The following is an 18,018-nucleotide window of genomic DNA, read 5'->3' as shown; positions in this document are numbered from 1 at the left end:
CAGAGGCATTACTTTACTGACAAAGGTCCATATAGTCAAAGCTGTGGTTTTTCCAGCAGCCATGTATGGATGTGAGAGGTGGACCGTATAGAAAGCTGAGTGCCGAAGAACTGATGCTTTTGAACTGTGGTGTTGGAGAAGACTCTTGAAAGTTCCTTGGACTGTAAGGAAATTAAACCAGTCAATTGTAAAGGAAATCAGTCCTGAATATTCATTGGAAGGACAGATGCTGAAGGAGAAGCTCCAATACTTTGGCCACCTGATGCAAAGAACTGACTCATTGGAAAAGACCCTGATGCTGGGAAAGATTGAAGGCAGGAGGAAAAGGGGAAGACAGAGGATGAGATGGTTGGATGGCCTCACCGACTCAGTGGACATGAGTTTGAGCAAGCTCCGGGAGTTGGTGATGGACAGGGAAGCCTGGCGTGCTGCAATCCATGAAGTTGCAAAGAGTCATACATGACTGAGTGACTGAACTGAACTGAACTGAACCCTGTACAACCAGGCCACCTCTCCCGTTGCCACAGCAGGAGGAGAAAATCATCAGGAATACACACAAGACATTAATGCACAGGGAAGAACCAGTAAATCATAGTGACTCAAGGAAAGTCTTGAGAGACAGACAAAGAATGACCCTTTGGAATGAAGGATATTCCTTAGGAGCCCTCTACCCATAACCCGACTCATCACATGTATGTTCTCTTTGAATCGTTTTTTGTTGTAACTCTTGGCCAGAACCACAACCCCACATTGTATCTGATAGTGAAGGACAACCAAAGCTGGAGTTCGCTTGTGCTTTTTGGCAATGGCACAAAGAACCGGGTCCTCCAAGAGAATGGAGTGGTTCACATTCACCCTAGAAAGAAATTCAGAAATCCAGAGGAGCTGAGACTAAGTATTCAGTCTGTGAGTAGTTTTCCCAGACATATTAAGTAGGTGTCCTCTATACCAGTGCTTCACAAAGTGTGGTCCATGGACCAGCATCATCAGTATCACCTGGGATTTTGTTAGAAATACAAATTTCATGGCTTAGCTGAAGACAAACTGAATCAGCATCTCAACTGTGTCACCTCCCATTCTGTGTTTACAAAACTCTGCAGGTATTTGGATGCATTATTGATCTGAGACCAGGATTGCTAAAGTTGTGGGTTTTTTCTTTAATTCTCAGAGGTTGTTTTTCTTCTATAATCAAGGGCATGAACAGAGAAACAGAAGGGAAAGACCAGGGATTTTTTCTAAATTTCACTTTCCTGCTGCTCTGCTGCTGCTGCTGCTGGTAAGTTGTTTCAGTCGTGTCTGACTCTGCGACCCCATAGATGGCAGCCCACCAGGCTCCCCCGTCCCTGGGATTCTTTAGGCAAGAACACTGGAGTGGGTTGTCATTTCCTTCTCCAATGCATGAAAGTGAAAAGTGAAAGTGAAGTCGTTCACTTGTGTCCGACTCTTTGCGACCCCATGGACTGCGGCCTACCAGGCTCCTCTATCCATGGGATTTTCCAGGCAAGAGTACTGGAGTGGGGTGTCATTGTCTTCTCTGTTCACTTTCCTAAGGTATTAATAAAAAGTAAGTAGTCTCAAAATCAGAGACATTTATTTCCTCATTATTTTTCTTTAGATATTTATAGAAGTGGTTCAAGTTTGTTTTTTTCTATCATAACAGACCTCACAATTGCATATTATTATCCCAATTTTACATGTAAGGTAACTGAGGCTTGGAATTTCTATCTTTAGAAATGTTTTATTAGTTAATAACTACATAAATCATGACATAAGCTTGTGTCTCTGGTTCCAGCTAGGGTATTATATATAGATTTTATTGCAGACATTTGTTAATGATGAGTTTACAAGCTGTTCAGTTCAATTCAGTTCAGTCGCTCAATCATGTCCAACTCTTTGTGACCCCATGAATCTCAGCTAATACAATGTACAAAGAAATGGCTGGGTGATGGGAAGTTAAAAGAAAAGAAAATATTCCATCCATCCCCTATCTCCCCTTTGCTTATGAGAGTTATCTGAGTACTGTATTTTAAAATATCTCATCAAAAATTGAATTTTAGGGAAACTCCCACTTGTCTTCAATAGGATTCAATATCATTCTTTTACTTCTTGTGATCCCAGCACACCATGGGCTAAAAGAACAATATCATGTGACTTGCAGAAATCCAACAGTTTTCTCTGATTGAGATAAGGGTGACATTCCACCTGTAGAATGTCAACAAAGAAGAGTGTCAGATTATTTGAAAAGGTAATATTAACATGACAGAGGCAGATTAAAAGTTTTAAGTGCCTAAAGGAAAGATTGCAACATTAAATGTAAAATGGAAATATAAACATCTAGAGAGAAGTAGAGAAAAGTGTGTTTATACAGTTAATTTTATGACAGACCATGGATGGGAGAACCAGTCCAGGTTGAATAATAAAAAGGTGTACTCTATATTTGAGTAGATACTCTCAGGTAAATGTTTTATCTTCTGTTAACATCACCTCGAGCCTTTAACTTCACCCTCTAACCTGGATGACTTTAATCATCTCCAGCACATTTTCTGTTCTGTGCTCTCTGTTGAGACTCATAAAGGCTAAGACACCAAGACTAAGGATTCAGCAATCAGAACCCCACAAAAACACTTAACACTCATCTCAGCTGATTGGTTACTTTATTAATTTACTTCCCATTCAATGTTTTCAAGGCTTCCTTCCTATACACAGTTTGTTCCAGGGCACTCTCCCATCCAATCTTGTCATCCTTTAATCTCAGGGAAACACCTCCTACCTCTAGTTCTAGATTCTATCCAAAATTCAGAAGGATGCCCTCCCCACCTTTTCCATCCAGATTACATAGAGATACTACTTTGGATTCTATTCACACCACCCAGACAGAGACTCTGCTCTCTAGAGTCCTCTGTCCCACAAAGGTCAGATGAACAGGAGGGAAGGATAGACAGACATCTGGCTCCAGTGTAAGAAGGAGGTTCTGAAGAGCAGGAGGGAGAGGAGTCGAGCTGCTCACCTGGTTGCAGACGGGCTTGTACTTGAGCCCCAGCTTGTTCACAATCTACTCCAGCTGCTTGTGGTTGAAGTTGGACACCCCAATGGACTTGGTCAGCCCTGTGTCCTTACACTTCTCCAGGGCCTGGGAGGGAGGGGTGGTGAGCAGTCACTTGGAATGGGCAAGAACAAGAATAAATGTTGAAAAAATCAACAAACATGGTCACCATCAAGAATTAGCATTGAGTATTAAGAGAAAAAAGGGAAGAAAGTCATCACATCAGTTGAAGAATTACTATTTCTGCCTTAAAAAAACAAACAAACAAAGAAGACATATCACGTGGAAGGAAAGAAATGCCTTGTTTTTGCTGTCCAAAATTCTCCATTTCATTCCTCTATGTGAACATTTCAGCAATGGTTTCCTCCCCTCAACCCGAGCATCCCAGCCCTTAGGTTCATGGACTGCTGAGTCTGGTGGTCCACAGCCCATTCTCACAGGTGGAAGAAATGAAGGAGGTTTTCCCTCTCCTGGCTCCTCCACTGGTTCTCTCCTCCCTGGACTCACCTCCCACGTGTGACAGAGATCCAACGTATCAAATATCAATTTTCGCTTTCCATCTTTTGGAAATAATTCCTCCCCTGGATGGAACAGAAGCAGGCATATTAGAGATGTGACAAAATAATTTCTCCACGATTAGCCAGGCTGCAAGGCACCAGGAATTAAATCTCCATGAGGTAGGTTTACAAATTTGTACATACTAATATTTGCAATGTGATTTGTGTATGGAGTTGTAAGCAATGTCTACAGGAAGGAGGCTTATTCTATTCTCTTATACTTATTATATGTTACAAAAAATACAATTTTTCTATGTTCTTAAAGGGACTTCCAGTGACTTCTGTGAATTTTGTCTGTTTCCTGTACTTGCCTCTCTTGAAATGTCTCTGGTCTGAGAATGGCAATAAGTTCCATGCCATAATTTCCAGAATAAAAATTGCAAATGACACCTGGGCTAGATAATCAGGTTTCCTTTTCTCTTCAAGCATCAGATGCCCTAGAGCAGGCATGTGAACCAGCAAGGCTCTTGTTAGGCTGATACGGAATGTGGAAGACCCAGACATGCTCTCAAATATTCATGACCATGAGCCTTGGAATGCCTCCAAAATCATATTTGCCACCAATGGAAATTTTCAGTGAAAATATAGTAATGTTATGATAAGGGATAGAAAAAGGAGACATTTCTGAAGAGTCCTGCAAATCCTCAAATCTCTCTGTGTCTGAGATTTGCAACTACATAGTCCACTAAGCTATTTTGCATCAGATGGCTTGAGTTGATTTCTGTAACTTGAAATCAAGAGTGCAAAGTAAACCTTTCCTTTTTTTTAATTCCTTTTTTTAAATTGAAGGATCAGTGTTTTACAGAATTTTGTTGTTTTCTGTCAAACCTCAACATGAATCAGCCATAGGTAAACATATATCTCCTCCCTTTTCAACCTCCTTCCCATCTCCCTCCAAATCCTACCCCTCTATGTTGATACAGTGCCTCATTTGAGTTTTAAGCAAAACATTCTTAATGACTAAGTGCAGTCTAAAAATCTCATTATAAAGTAGGGCAGGACTGTAGACAATGTCTCCCAATTCCCTATAAAGGTACAAGGTTTAGACTCACCCAAGAGGGAGCACCACCAAATCCTCTCAAGTTAAAAGGATGAAAGACAAGATAAAGTCATCATGTACAATGTAAGGCAGTGTCATGCTCACCACGGCTTCACCAAACTCTTGGTTCATTAAATCCCCAGACACTCAGGAGTCATAACCAGGACTGTGTGCAGAACTCACCTATTTCTACTTCCTCAAGTTTTTCAGGCAGAGACTCTAGATTATTAACTCCTTTGTCTGGGAGGCATGTAACAGATTCGAAGAAACTCGGTAAATAGATGACCACAAATGATTATGTGGGGGATTCTACTCTAATGTAATCATCCCTTCAATCTACTAAGAAAAACCTTAAATCAACCATCCATGCAAGTTGATGCATCTTCTTTTTTTTTAATTTATTTATTTTAGTTGGAGACTAATTACTTTACAAAATTGTAGGGGTTTTTGCCATACACTGATATGAATCATCCATGGGTTTACATGTGTTCCCCATCCTGAGCCCCCATCCCATCCCTCTGGATCATCCCAGTGCACCAGCCCTGAGCACCCTGTCTCATGCATCAAGCCTGGACTGGCGATCTGTTTCATATATGATAATATATATGTTTCAAGGCTATTCTCCCAGATCATCCCACCCTCGCATTCTCCCACAGAGTCCAGAAGACTGTTCTATACATCTGTGTCTCTTTTGCTGTCTCACATACAGGGTCATCGTTACCATCTTTCTAAATTCCATATATATGTGTTAGTATACTGTACTGGTGTTTTTCTCTCTGGCTTACTTCACTCTGTATAATAGGCTCCAGTTTCATCCACCTCATTAGAACTGATTCAAATGTATTCTTTTTAATGGCTGAGTAATACTCCATTGTGTATATGTACCACAGCTTTCTTATCCATTCGTCTGCTCATGTACATCCAGGTTGCTTCCATGTCCTGGCTATTATAAACAGTGCTGCAGTGAACATTGGGATACATGTGTCTCTTTCAATTCTGGTTTTCTCAGTGTGTATGCCCAGCAGTGGGATTGCTGGGTCATATGGCAGTTCTATTTCCAGTGTTTTGTTTTTGTTTTTTTTTTTAATTTAAATTTATTTATTTTATTAGAGGCTAATTACTTTACAGTATTGTATTGATTTTGCCATACATCAACATGAATCTGCCACGGATGTACACGTGTTCCCAATCCTGAACCCCCCTCCCACCTCCCTCCCCATACCATCCCTCTGGGTCATCCCAGTGCACCAGCCCCAAGCTTCCTGTATCCTGCATCGAACCTGGACTGGCAATTCACTTCTTATATGATATTATACATGTTTCAATGCCATTCTCCCAAATCATTCCCCCCCCCCCTTACAGAGTCCAAAAGACTGTTCTATACATCTGTGTCTCTTTTGTTGCCTCCCATACAGGGTTGTCGTTACCATCTTTCTAAATTCCATATATATGCGTTAGTATACTGTACTGGTGCTTTTCTTTCTGGCTTACTTCACTCTGTATAATCAGCTTGTTTCATCCACCTCATTAGAACTGATTCAAATGTATTCTTTTTAATGGCTGAGTAATATTCCATTGTGTATATGTACCACAGCTTTCTTATCCATTCATCTGCTGATGGACATCTAGGTTGCTTCCATGTCCTGGCTATTATAAACAGTGCTGTGATGAACATTGGAGTACACATGTCTCTTTCAATTCTGGTTTCCTCGGTGTGTATGTCCAGCAGTGGGATTTCTGGGTTGTATGGCAGTTCTATTTCCAGTTTTTTAAGGAATCTCCACACTGTTCTCCATAGTGGCTGTACTAGTTTGCATTCCCACCAACAGTGGAAGAGGGTTCCCTTTTTTCCACATCCTCTCCAGCATTTATTGCTTGTAGACTTTTGGATCACAGCCATTCCAACTGGTGTGAAATGGTACCTCATAGTGGTTTTGATTTGCATTTCAATATAAATATCATCACTGATGATGAGTGATGTTGAGCATCTTGTTATGTGTTTGTTAGCCATCTGTATGTCTTCTTTGGAGAAATGTCTATTTAGTTCTTTGGCCCATTTTTTGATTAGGTCATTTTTTTTTCTGGAATTGAGCTGCAGGAGTTGCTTGTATATTTTTGAGATTAGTTGTTTGTCAGTTGCTTCATTTGCTATTATTTTCTCCTATTCTGAAGGCTGTCTTTTCACCTTGCTTATAGTTTCTTTTGTTGTGCAGAAGCTTTTAATTTTAATTAGATCCCATTTGTTTATTTTTGCTCTTATTTCCAATATTCTGGGAGGTGGGTCATAGAGGATCCTGCTGTGATTTATGTCAGAGAGTGTTTTGCCTATGTTCTCCTCTAAGAGTTTTATAGTTTCTGGCCTTACATTTAGATCTTTAATCCATTTTGAGTTTGTTTTTGTGTATGGTGTTAGAAAGTATTCTAGTTTCATTCTTTTACAAGTAGTTGACCAGTTTTCCCAGCACCACTTGTTAAAGAGATTGTCTTTTCTCCATTGTATATTCTTGCCTCCTTTGTCAAAGATAAGGTGTCCATAGGTATGTGGATCTATCTCTGGGCTTTCTATTTTGTTCCATTGATCTATATTACTGTCTTTGTGCCAGTACCATACCGTCTTAATGACTGTAGCTTTGTAGTAGAGCCTGAAGTCAGGCAGGTTGATTCCTCCAGTTCCATTCTTCTATCTCAAGATTTCTTTGGCTATTTGAGGTTTTTTGTATTTCCATACAAATTGTGAAATTATTTCTTCTAGTTCTCTGAAAACTACCTTTGGTAGCTTGATAGGGATTGCATTGAATCTATAGATTGCTTTGGGTAGTACACTCATTTTCACTATATTGATTCTTCTGATCCATGAACACGGTATATTTCTCCATCTATTTGTGTCCTCTTTGATTTATTTCACCAGTGTTTTATAGTTTTCTATATATAGGTCTTTTGTTTCTTTAGGTAGATATATTCCTAAGTATTTTATTCTTTTCATTGCAATGGTAAATGGAATTGTTTCCTTAAATTTTCTTTCTGTTTTCTCATTGCTAGTGTAAAGGAATGCAAGGGATTCCTGTGTATTGATTTTATATCCTGCAACTTTACTATATTCATTGATCAGCTCTAGTAATTTTCTGGTGGAGTCTTTAGGGTTTTCTATGTAGAGGATCAAGTCATCTGCAAACAGTGAGAGTTTTACTTCTTCTTTTCCAATCTGGATTCCTTTTATTTCTTTTTCTGCTCTGATTGCTGTGGCCAAAACTTCCAAAACTATGTTGAATAGTAGTGGTGAGAGTGGGTACCCTTATCTTGTTCCTGACTTTAGGGGAAATGCTTCAATTTTTCACCATTGAGGATAGTCTTTCCTGTGGGTTTGTCATATATAGCTTTTATTATGTTGAGGTATGTTCCTTCTATCCTGCTTTCTGGAGGGTTTTTTTTTTTTTATCATAAATGGATGTTGAATTGTGTCAAAGGCTTTCTCTACATTTATTGAGAAAATAATATGGTTTATATCTTTCAATTTGTTAATGTGGTGTATTACGTTGATTGATTTGAGGATATTGAAGAATCCTTGCATCCCTGTGATAAAGCCCACTTGGTCATGATGTACGATCTTTTTAATATGTTGTTGGATTCTGTTTACTAGAATTTTGTTAAGGATTTTTGCATCTATGTTCATCAGTGATATTGGCCTGTAGTTTCCTTTTTTGTGGCATCTTTGCCTGGTTTTGGTATTATGGTGATGGTGGCCTCATAGAAAGTGTTTGGAAGCTGACCTTCCTCTTCAATTTTCTGGAAGAGTTTGAGTAGGATAGGTGTTAGCTCTTCTCTGAATTTTTGGTAGAATTCAGCTGTGAAGCCGTCTGGTCCCGGGCTTTTGTTTGCTGGAAGATTTCTTATTACAGTTTCAATTTCCATGCTTGTGATGGCTCTGTTAAGATTTTCTATTTCTTTCTGGTTCAGTTTTGGAAAGTTGTGCTTTTCTAAGAATTTGTCCATTTCTTCTAAATTTTCCATTTTATTAGCGTATAGTTGCGATAGTAGTCTCTTATGATCCTTTGTATTTCTGTGCTATCTTTTTTTATTTCTCCATTTTCATCTCTAATTTTTCTGATTTGATTCTTCTCCCTTTGTGTCTTGATGAGTCTGACTAATGGTTTGTCAATTTTATTTATCGTCTCAAAGAACTAGCTTTTAACTTTGTTGATTTTTGCTATGGTCTCTTTTGTTTCTTTTGCATTTCTGCCCTAATTTTTAAGATTTCTTTCCTTCTACTAACCCTGGGGTTCTTCATTTCTTCCTTTTCTAGTTGCTTTAAGTGTAGAGTTAGGTTATTTATTTGACTTTTTTCTTGTTTCCTGAGGTAAGCCTTTATTGCTATGAACCTTTCCCTTAGCACTGTTTTTACAGTGTCCCATAGGTTTTGGGTTGTTGTGTTTTCATTTTCATTCATTTCTATACATATTTTGATTTCTTCTGTGATTTGTTGGTTATTCAGAAGTGTGTTGTTTAGCCTCCATGTGTTGGAATTTTTAATAGGTTTTTTTTTTTTTCACTGTAATTGATATCTAACCTTACTGCATTGTGGTCAGAAAAGATGCTTGGAATAATTTCAATATTTTTGAATTTACCAAGGCTAGATTTATGGCCCAGGATGTGATCTATCCTGGAGAAGGTTCCGTGTGCACTTGAGAAAAAGGTGAAATTCATTGTTTTGGGGTGAAATGTCCTATAGATATCAATTAGGTCTAGCTGGTCCATTGTGTCATTTAAAGTTTGTGTTTCCTTGTTAATTTTCTGTTTAGTTGATCTATCCATAGATGTGAGTGGGGTATTAAAGTGCCCTACTATTATTGTGTTATTGTTAATTTCCCCTTTCATACTTGTTTGCATTTGCCTTACATATTGTGGTGCTCCTATGTTGGGTGCATATATATTTATAATTGTTTTATCTTCTTCTTGGATTCATCATTTGAGCATTATGTAGTGTCCTTCTTTGTCTCTTTTCACAGCCTTTATTTAAAGTTTATTTTATCTGATATGAGTATTGCTACTCCTCCTTTTTTTTTTTTTTGATCTCCATTTGCATGAAGTATATTTTTCCAGCCCTTCACTTTCAGTCTGTATGCGTCCCTTGTTTTGAGGTAGGTGTCTTGTAGACAGCATATATAGGGGTCTTGTTTTTTTATCCATTCAGCCAGTCTTTGTCTTTTGCTTGGGGCATTCAACCCATTTACTTTTAAGGTAATTATTGATAAGTATGGTCCTGTTGTCATTTACTTTGGTGTTTTGGGTTTGAGTTTATACATGCTTTCTGTTTTTCCTGTCTAGAGAAAACCCTTTGGCATTTGTTGAAGAGCTGGTTTGGTGGTGCTGAATTCTCTCAGCCTTCGCTTGTCTGTAAAGTTTTTGATTTCTCCTTCATATCTGAATAAGATCCTTGCTGGGTACAGTAACCTGGGTTGTAGGTTTTTCTCTCTCATCACTTTAAGTATGTCCCGCCATTCCCTTCTGGCCTGAAGAGTTTCTATTGAAAGATCAGCTGTTATCTTTATGAGAATCCCCTTATGTGTTATTTGTTGTTTTTCCCTTACTGTTTTAATATTTGTTCTTTGTGTTTGATCTTTGTTAACTTGATTAATATGTGTCTTGGGGTGTTTCACCTTGGGTTTATCATGTTTGGGACTCTCTGGGTTTCTTGGACTTGTGTGACTATTTCCTTTTCCATTTTAGGGAAGTTTTTGACTATTATCTCCTCTAGTATTTTCTCATGGCCTTTCTTTTTGTCTTCTTCTTCTAGGACTCCTATGATTTGAATGTTGGGGCGTTTCACATTGTCCCAGAGGTCTCTGAGGTTGTCCTCATTTCTTTTTTTTTCTTTTTTCTTCTCTTCTTCATTTATTTCTACCATTCTATCTTCTACCTCACTTATCCTATCTTCTTCCTCCATTATTCTACTGTTGGTTCTCTCCAGAGTGGTTTTGATCTCATTTATTGCATTATTTTTTAATTAAATGACTCTTTTTTATTTCTTCTGGGTCCTTGTTAAACATTTCTTGTATCTTATCAATCCTTGTCTCCAGGCTATTTATCTGTAACTCCTTTTTGTTTTCAAGATTTTGGATCATTTTTATTATCATTATTCTGAAGTCTTTTTCAGGTAGACTCCCTATCTCCTCCTCTTTTGTTTGGTCTGGTGGGCATTTATCATGTTCCTTTACCTGTTGATTATTTCTCTGCCTTTTCATCTTGTTTAGATTGCTGTGTTTGGGGTGGCCTTTCTGTATTCTGGCAGTTTGTGGTTCCTCTTTATTGTGGTGGTTCCTCCCTGTTGGTGGGCTTAGACGAGTGGCTTGTCAATGTTTTCTGGTTAGGGAAGCTTGCATCGGTGTGCTGGTGGGTAGAGCTGGATTTATTCTCTCTGGAGTGCAATGCAGTGTCCAGTAGTGAGTTTTGAGGTGCCTATGGGTTTGGTGTGACTCTGGGCAGCCTGTATATTGTATATCAGGGCTATATTCCTGCATTGCTGGAGAATTTGCATGGTATGTCTTGTTCTGGAACTTATTGGCTCTTGGATGGTGCTTGGTTTCAGTGTAGGTATGAAGGCTTTTGGATGAGTTCTTATCAATTAATGTTCTCTGAAGTCGGGAGTTCTCTGATGTTCTCAGGATTTGGGCTTAAGACTCCTGCCTCTGGTTTTCAGTCTTATTCTTACAGTAGCCTCAAGACTTCTCCATCCAAACAGCACTTATAATAAAGCTTCTAGGTTAATGGTGAAAAGATTCTCCACAGTGAAGGACACCCAGAGGTTCACAGAGTTACATGGAGAAGAAAAGAGGAAGGAGGGAGATAGCAGTGACCAGGAGGAAAAGAGGGGGAATCAAAAGGGGAGAGAGCAATCTAGCTAGTAAACAATTCCCTATGTGCTCTCCATAGTCTGGAACCCTCAGAGAGGTTCATGGAGTTACATAGAGAAGAGAAGAGGGAGGAAAGAAATAGAGGTGAGCAAGAGGAGAAAAGGGGGAATCAAAAGGAGAGAGATAGATCTAGGCAGTGCTCAGTTCCTTAAGTGTTCTCCACAGCCTGGAACACCCACAAAGATTCACAGAGTTGGCTTGAGAAGAGAAGGGGGAGGGAGGAGATAGAGGTCACCTGAGGGAGAAAAAGGAGAGTCAAAGGGGGAGAGAGTAATCAAGCCAGTAAACACACTCCTAAGTAAAAATGGGTACTTAAGATTGGACTCTTAAATGTACAAAATTGATAACAAATACTATAAAGCAAAGATTAAAAATCTAGAGTCGAGGTTAGACTCTCAAAAATACAATATTAAAAATAAACAAACAAAATAACAAAAAGTATAAGAAATATATATGAAGTTTGCTTTAAAAATAGGGTCTTTTTTTGCAAGGAACAGTAGGTTCTAAAATGAAAATTAAAGGAGTAATAGAGGAGTTAAAAAAAAGAAAAATAATTTTTAAAAATTAAAAAAAAATGATAATAGTAAAAATATATCTAGGAATTTCTCTGGTGCCGTTGCAGGCAGTGTGGGGTCAGTTCAGTTTTAGATAGTTCCTTGTTCCAGCTTATACTTTTCAAGATCTATCAGATCAGATCAGATCAGGTCAGTCGCTTAGTCGTGTCCGACTCTTTGCCACCCCCATGAATCGCAGCTCGCCAGGCCTCCCTGTCCCTCACCAACTCCTGGAGTTCACTCAGACTCACGTCCATCGAGTCAGTGATGCCATCCAGCCATCTCATCCTCTGTCGTCCCCTTCTCCTCCTGCCCCCAATCCCTCCCAGCATCAGAGTCTTTTCCAATGAGTCAACTCTTCGCATGAGGTGGCCAAAGTACTGGAGTTTCAGCTTTAGCATCATTCCTTCCAAAGAAATCCCAGGGCTGATCTCCTTCAGAATGGACTGGTTGGATCTCCTTGCAGTCCAAGGGACTCTCAACAGTCTTCTCCAATGCCACAGTTCAAAAGCATCAATTCTTCGGCGCTCAGCCTTCTTCACAGTCCAACTCTCACATCCATACATGACCACAGGAAAAACCATAGCCTTGACTAGATGGACCTTTGTTGACAAAGTAATGTCTCTGCTTTTGAATCAAGATCTATAGGCCCCTTCTAATGTAGTAGGTGTTAAACTACAGGGATTTTAATCTGTTGCACCTGTCACTTCCAAAGCAGTTCTCTGTTTATTTGGCTTCTCCTGTTTTGCAGGTGTCTTCAGTGTCTACTTTCTGCCCTGACACAAGGGGGCACAGGCGGTCTCTTGTTTAGGCTCACTTGTTCAGTCGTGCTGTTGGGAGGGGGGAGCACTGCAAACAAATACTACTGGCGTTTGTGGGGAGTGTTCACAGTGTCTCGGCCACACTGGCTTTGTCCAGGCTCATGGTGTGTGTGCTTTCCCAGACTACACTGCTCAGGCTTCAGGTTGCTTTGCAGGGAGTGGGCCCTGGGTTGCATGCACTTCCCACGTCTAAGCCGCTCCGGTTCAGATTCTCAGGTACTCCACAAAAGCGCAGACTCAGTTGGGCCTGCATTTTGTCCCGTTTCCCTGTCTGAGCAGCTCAGGCGACCAGGTGCGTGGGGAGTGCACTCTCCTTAGGTGCGGTGCATCTTATCACCTCTCTGGTCCTAGCCACTCCGGTTTCCAGCTGCACCCATCTCCCATGTGCCTTGTGTCTCTTCTGGGGAGCTGATCTCTGGCTGCAACCCTCCCGGTGGATGTCAACCGTCCAGAATCTCAGGAAGTCTTTGGTTAGAAACTGGAAGCCTGTTTGCATTTTGGTAGGGGGTGCCCTTTCTGGGGCCGAGTTTGCCCTTCTCCAGCTCTGGCTGGTGCCCGCCTGGCCCCTGCCTCCAGCGGGGGATGGGCCAGTCCACAGCCGACTAGCTCTTCTCTGATATTGGCTCAGTCCTTTGTTCTGTGAACAGCCTGGCAGTGCCTTAGGTTAGGGCTTTTTGTAGGATAGTTCTCTCTTTCTCTTTTTTTTTTTCTCTCTCACTCTGGCTATCCCACAGTTTAGGTTGCTATCTCATGTTAGCTCCCTCAGATTGCCCAGTCCTTACCCTAAGCAATGCCACCTGCTCCTCTCCGTTCACACCCCCCCACCCCTACCCCACCCACCCCACCCCACCCCTGCTTGCTGGTGGTGGATGAAAGCGTTTGGGGTACTTCTCTGCTGAGAGTTGCCTTTAGGCACATAATCTGTGGGTTTTATTTATTTGTTTTTCTTCCTGGTTATGTTGCCCTCCAAGAGTCAAAAACTTCCCCCAGACCTGCTGGTAAGAGGGTTTCCTGGTGTTTGGAAACCTCTCCTCTATTAAGTCTCCCTTCCTGGGATGGATCTCCATCGCTAACTCTTTTGTCTCTCTTATATTTTATTTTTTGTCCTACCTCCTTTCGAAGACAATGGGAGGCTTTTCTGGGTGCCTGATGTCCTCTGCCAGCGTTCAGAAGTTGTTTTGTGGAGTTTGCTCAGCGTTCAAATGTCCTTTCAACGAATTTGTGGGGGAGAAAGTGGTCTCCCCTTCCTATTCATCTGCCATCTTAGGACCGCCCCCTCCTGACACACATTCTAACACAAGATATAACATTGATCTGATCACACAAATTTCCAACCTTTGCAGCCAGTGGATAATGAATAATATAGAGATCAACATAGTCCAGTTGAGGAGTTTTCAGTGACTTTTCCAAGGCTGGTCTGACCAATTCTGATTGAAGGAAAGTACACCGAAGCTGCAAATAGTAAAGAATGGAAATTTTATTAAAAATTCTTAGTAAATTTTCATTTGGTCTTACCATTTGGCTTCTGATATTACTTCCTTGACCAATGATGGTAATGTGCCAATTCTTAAACACTGAACACCAAGGATTTCTAATACCTTAAGAATATACCAAGAAGCATAGTTCACCAATCAACTGCTCACCAAACAAATGATCCTATATATAAAACAGTCCCCTGAGCACATTCACTAGCACACATGTTCACACACACAACACACAACACATTTGAAGTGTAGAATGTATCATCTCTCTTCACAGTGCCATCTGCAATCTTGCTTCGAATGGCCTGGCCAATGTGCTCTTCATTTTTGTACACATGAGCATAGTCAATATAGCGAATTTGGTGACTTCAAGAGCTTCACTCTTAGGAACATACATAAGCAACAAAGGTAGAAGTTGAATATCCACATGATTAAGAGATTGCTAGCACAAGCTTTGATCTTCCAAAGAATCAACATTTCTCCATGTCTTTGATTAGATATGTATGTGTGGTGCTGAACCCTGGACAGTTTACCTGAATGTTCCTGGTCAGATTTTATTTTATTTTTTATTTATTTATTTTTATATACACACCCAGTAACCCTTACATCCCTAATGATCCATGATCGATCACTGGCATCAGAGGACCCTAAGCCAACCTCCAGGTTCAGTGGACCCAAATAACTCAGCATAAAGTTGTGGTCATGAATATGATTTATACTATAAGATAGTTGAAGCAAAATCAACAAAGGTATAAGGTACATGGTAAAGACATTAAATTACAAGAGATAGACACAGGGAGTCAGGTCTGTTGCAATCCATAGGATCACAAAGAGTCGGACATGACTTAGTGACTGAAAAGCAATAATAACAAAAAGCATCAAGAAACAAGGTGAAAGCTTCTAAGACCACTGTCTACTACTGAAGCTACATGGAATACACCAAATATAAACTGTATCTATTCAAGGTGTACCAAGTGATGTTCTCATATAAGGATCCATTGTTTTTATGATCACCAAAATCAAGCTATTTAGCAGATCCCTCATTTCACTTACCTTACTTTAGGGGGTTTGTAAGAAGACTTCACATCTACTCTCTACAAAATCTCAAGGTATCACCCATTATTTTTAATTATTGTCATGGTGCTGTCCATCAGGTTACCAACTTATTCATCTCATCATTCAAGTTCTAGACTGTTGACCAATATTTTTCCATTTGTCGCAGATTTATCTCCAGCTTCTGGTCTTCATTTCTCAACTCTTTGTTTCTATAAGTTCCACTATTTTAGATTTCACCTACAAAAAGACTCCCCTGGTGTTTCAGACGGTAAAGCGTCTACCTACAATGTGGGAGAACCGGGTTAGATCCCTGGGTCGAGAAGATCTCCTGGAGAAGGAAATGGCAACACACTCATGTATCTTGCCTGGAAAATTCCATGGACAGAAGAGCCTGGTAAGCTACAGTCCATGGGGTCCCAGTGAGTCAGACACGACTGAGCGACTTCACTTTCACTTTTCACAAAGAGATCATGTAGTATTTGTCTTTTTATTTCTGGCTTACTTCACTTAGCTAAAGATCTCTCAGTTCACCTGTGTGGTTTCAAATGGCAGGACTAACGGTTTAAATGCTGAGTAATATTCCATTTATTTTACATGTGTAGAATCTTTTCTATTACAAGGAGTTAGATAATTGGTGTAACCACCCTCTGTTGGGTTCAGTCCTGGTCTTTCTTAAACATTCTGGCATTCGGAGAATGTACTGAGGAATGGACTAGTGCTTCAGTACTAACCTGGACACTTTACTCCCTGCACCCTACTTTGCACTAAAAAGTCCTGTCTTCTCTTTCCAAAATGTCTCTGAATATTTCCTTCTAATTTCCAAATGAAAAAACTGAGATGCAAAGTTTCAGGATCAGACCTTGTCACTACTACATTCTCTAAAGACAAGATAGACAGCAAACTTTCTGGCTTCAGGTCTAGAGACTTGTCTGCTAGGCCCTTTTTTGTCCAAGCACTGAAAACTACACTTTAATAAAAAGACATTACAACACCCAAGGGATACATTACACAACATGGCCTGTAAGATGGTAGCTTATCCCCTCAAATGCCACTATTTTTTGCATTAGAAGTTTCCAAGCAGCAACCGAAGTACAAGGCAAAACACAGCTGGGGTGTCTTGCCTGGCACCTACCAGGTACCCCTCGGTAGAGAAGCAATTCTCTACAATTAGTTCCTATTCACCTCATCCTTAGGACTTTCCACCTCAAATACTTCTCTGGGTCATGCTTTTTTGGAAGGAAGAAGAGTTCTGGAATAAAACATATAGAGAAACCTGGCCATTGCAAAAGCCCTCAAAGCAAAGCAGTTGACAGTCAGTGATCTGGACAGCCAAGTCTCACCTCTTCTGCCAAGCTGGGAAAGAGGTGGAAACTGGAGGGGAACCCAGGGTAATCTCCGGTGAGCACAGCCTCAGACCCTGATGCAGAGTGAAGACTGGGTGCTCTCTCCCCTTTCACAGGGCATGGTTCTAGCCTGATTAGTGGAACCATGTGACCCTTCCAGAGTCACCCAGGAACCCAATGCTTGACAACCCAAGTCCCTTCTGCTCATGTTACATCCACTACTATTTATACCTCAACCCCAAATCACCTCTGTTACCTCTTTAGTTTCAGCGCTGCCAAATCCCAGGAAAGGAATGAAGTAGCTGTCACTCAGCTTCACTGTCTGGCCTCTAGGATACATTGCTTGTTTCTCATCTGATAAGCAGACTGATGTTTTCTTCTGCCTTCACAGGTTACAAATAACAGGAAGTTAACACCCCAGTTGACTGTCCAATGTTAGCAGATACATTGGAGGAGGAGAAGGATTAAACCAGTGCCCATAGAGTAAGAAAAGAATTGAAGCCAGTTACATTTTTTTTTATCAGAAAGAAAAACTTAACTTATATAAAGATGAAATGTGCCAAACAATTATTGACCAAACTTTACACAGAAACCTCCACACACCAGTCATTTCACTTTTCTAATTATGAAGCCCACTTTGGATCAAACATCAGTTGAATCAACTACTTCATAGTACAGAAAGACACACTAGTCACACAATTTAAAAGTGTTGATTATTACTGCTACTGCTAAGTCACTTTAGTCATGTCCGACTCTGTGCGACCCCATAAACGGCAGCCCACCAGGCTCCCCCATCCCTGGGATTCTCCAGGCAAGAACACTGGAGTGGGTTGCCATTTCCTTCTCCAATGCATGAAAGTGAAAAGTGAAAGTGAAGTCGCTCAGTCGTGTCCGACTCTTAGCGACCACATGGACTGTGGCCTACCAGGCTCCTCCGTCTATGGGATTTTCCAGGCAAGAGTACTGGAGTGGGGTGCCATTGCCTTCTCCATTGATTATTAAGCACTTTCCAAAATGTAATCTCTTAGTAGAAAATCAAAATGTGAAACAAACCAAATTTGCCTTTTAAATTTTCCAGCAGCAAAATTATTTTGCTTTACACACCTATGGTGGTAGAGGTACAGTCAGTAAGTCATGTCTGACTCTTTTACAACCCCATGGACTGTACCCCGCCAGGCTCCACAGTTCATGGAATTTCCCAGCTAGAATACAGGAA

The 18,018-nt window shown here is 40.5% G+C and overlaps 1 pseudogene; it reads right to left on the bottom strand.

Annotated features, from left to right (window-relative positions):
* Positions 1 to 599: 599 nt before the first annotated feature.
* LOC129624957 (dihydrodiol dehydrogenase 3-like) lies at positions 600 to 17,142 on the bottom strand (annotated as a pseudogene).
* Positions 17,143 to 18,018: the final 876 nt, after the last annotated feature.

This window comes from Bubalus kerabau, chromosome 13 (genome assembly GCF_029407905.1).
Source record: "Bubalus kerabau isolate K-KA32 ecotype Philippines breed swamp buffalo chromosome 13, PCC_UOA_SB_1v2, whole genome shotgun sequence".
NCBI lineage: Eukaryota > Metazoa > Chordata > Mammalia > Artiodactyla > Bovidae > Bubalus > Bubalus kerabau.
Note: the sequence above shows the minus strand (reverse complement) of the source record. Positions and strands in the feature narration are given on the sequence as shown.